This window comes from Lepeophtheirus salmonis, chromosome 3, assembly GCF_016086655.4.
Source record: "Lepeophtheirus salmonis chromosome 3, UVic_Lsal_1.4, whole genome shotgun sequence".
NCBI classification, from domain to species: domain Eukaryota; kingdom Metazoa; phylum Arthropoda; class Copepoda; order Siphonostomatoida; family Caligidae; genus Lepeophtheirus; species Lepeophtheirus salmonis.
This window is the reverse complement of record NC_052133.2, coordinates 37,675,972-37,678,605: the sequence shown is the minus strand read 5'-3', so window position 1 is coordinate 37,678,605 and position 2,634 is coordinate 37,675,972. Positions and strand designations below refer to the sequence as shown.

Genomic DNA, 2,634 nt, shown 5'->3' with positions numbered 1-2,634 from the left:
AATTTTTTTTTTTTTTAGAATATGAGTTTCGAATATTTTTAAATTAATAATTTCGTGCAGGATCTCTATTTTGTGGTAAAGTATAGAGCAAATGCCCTCAATGCTTTCTCTAAAACTAGCACTGGGTATACCCGGTATTGAATAAGTCTTACACCACCTTGCATACTGTACTTTATTTTAATCTGGATGAGATCAAATGAGATCGGACATAGAATACATTTAAGAAAGATTTATTCAATTTATAAGCAGGAACATATTTGTGAAATTTGCCGCGATTGGCGGAAATGACAGCCTCTCAGAGGGCCAGAAGGCAGTGCACACAAGTGAGATATAGCTGTGGCTCATATTCTTACACCTCTTATTCACTGATAACTTTAGATCGGAAATGTTGCTGTAGCGGACTGGAAATGCATTGGACTCTAATTATTACCAGAGGTTGTAGTCCTTCAGACCGAGGTCCATTGGTGATGAGGGAGGTGAGAGTTTAAGAATACTCCTCCTTCAACGCTCCTCACGGAATTGTTGATGCTATTGAGTCTAGAAGGGTATCTTCTCAAGCCTTTTTAACTTCTTTCTATCTTGAACACCTTTGGCACGGTATACCGGTCTAGGGACTTCTTTTTTGTGAATTCGATAGTGGATATAGCCGAGTATCCCATAAAGATAGTATTTGTCCATCTCCAGGCGTTAGCTTGACTATCGCTTCAAGCACAATCCTTGAAGCTGGACCCTCTATCCAGGTGCTTGCAAGCACGATGGATGTTGTAGCGGTTTATTCTTCACTGCTTGACGATGTCTGAGGTGTCATGGCCGGTGTGAGTTTAAGTTGGAATCTCCAACCTTTTTGTATCCATCTTTGTCCAGAAGTGAGATATATTTCTGTTTGCAATATCTCTTTTAGAAGATAACACAACAGCTTTTTGTAAATTTGCGCATCTTTATTATTGAAACTCTTTACACATCTCAAAAATACATTTAAAGCTTAATTGTTAAGTCCAAAATCTGTAATTAACACGACGCGAAGGTCTTTATTGGGACTTGTTTTTATTTGAAGTCAATATCTATGTATGTCATGATGAATGAATACTTTATTCTGAGAAATACGTATTAGTGTTTTCCATTTACAGAGAATTTGTCCTTCAGCAAGATCCTGGGAAATTCTAGGATGTGATAGTAAACGATAAATACTGCAAAATTTAAGTAATTTATTATGTATTTCAAGGAAAAAAATATAAATTTTAAGTTAATTGATAATACATATATTTTTTTTTTGAGTAAAATGAAAAAAATATTTCATTGTGACATTATAATTAAACACATTCTAAATTTTACTAAAGTTTCAACCTTGAATATTAAAAATATCTTGAAATAGATATAAAAATAATAAATTATGATTAAAAAATATTTCACAAAAATATTAAAGAAGAGAGAAAAAATTCTTTCACAATCTTTTTCAGCCAGAGCAAGACAATATTGGCTAAAATTCTAAGAAAATAGCATCCAAAATCGACTGGTAATTATCAACTCTAAACTTCCATTTCAAAGGAATCTTGAAGATAAGGCTAAAAGACGTGCACTTTTCAAGAAATTTGATCCCAATGGAAATAAATACTTGTGCTTGGCTGAGGTTGATAAGGAAATGCCTGATGTATTAAATATTGACGAACTTTTTGATTGCTAAAAAGCTGTCAATAGAACCTTTCACTCTGACAAAAATGCTTCACAAAAATAAATATGGTCCCGAGTAAATGGAATTTCGTGAATTCAGATTGTTTCTCCAAAACTTGAGACACTTCTTTGAATATTATCAGGCTTTTGATAGAATTGACACTAGAGATGATAATCGAGTCTCCATAAAATAATTTTTGCAGTGAGAAGATAAAGCCCTCCGTTAAAACAAGGTTGGGGAAAATTGAGGACATGGAAGCTGAATTTGATAGCATTGATGCTAATACAGGAGATCAAATTCTTTTTAATGAGTTGATAATCTGGGCTCTCAAAAAGAATCTCGACATCGAGGATTATATAGATAGTCAAGATGAATAATCTTTCAGCACAATTTATAATTAATTTAAAAGGAGCTATTACATATTGTTTTTTTGGTGAATTCCAGACCTTTTTAATACACTTATATAATGAATGGTTAAGGTTTACACTTAAATTCAATACTAATATCTCTAAAAGGGATAAGTATTGATTTCTAAATTTTACCTTAAATAAAGGTGTTTGTTCAAATTTAAAAAAACAAGAAAGAAAAATCAATCTTCACGATGAGTTTTCATAAAAATACACACAGAAATGACAAAATTCATGTTTTTTCTAATGTATTGTTCCACTATGATGGTTTATATTGGACACCTTTAGAACTACTATATGTTCTTATTAAATTCAAATCAACCCTGTTCATTTCTTAATGATCAAACATTTAATAAGTTCGTCTGCACTTCATACTTTGTCTTTCTATCCCGAAATTGGAGGCAGTGACAGTGGATACTTGAAATTCAATCCTCTTAACTTACGTGGAAACATATTCGAGCAATTGCAATTGATTGAGTCGAGATCCCCTTTCCTCCAACTCCCATAATATATTCTTCACTTTACGAAGTTATATACTTATCCTTAAAAGGTTGCGAG

General features: G+C 32.5%; 1 pseudogene; it reads left to right on the top strand.

Annotated features, from left to right (window-relative positions):
* Positions 1-467: 467 nt before the first annotated feature.
* LOC121115362 (flagellar calcium-binding protein-like) lies at positions 468-2,046 on the top strand (annotated as a pseudogene).
* The last annotated feature ends 588 nt before the right edge of the window (positions 2,047-2,634 follow it).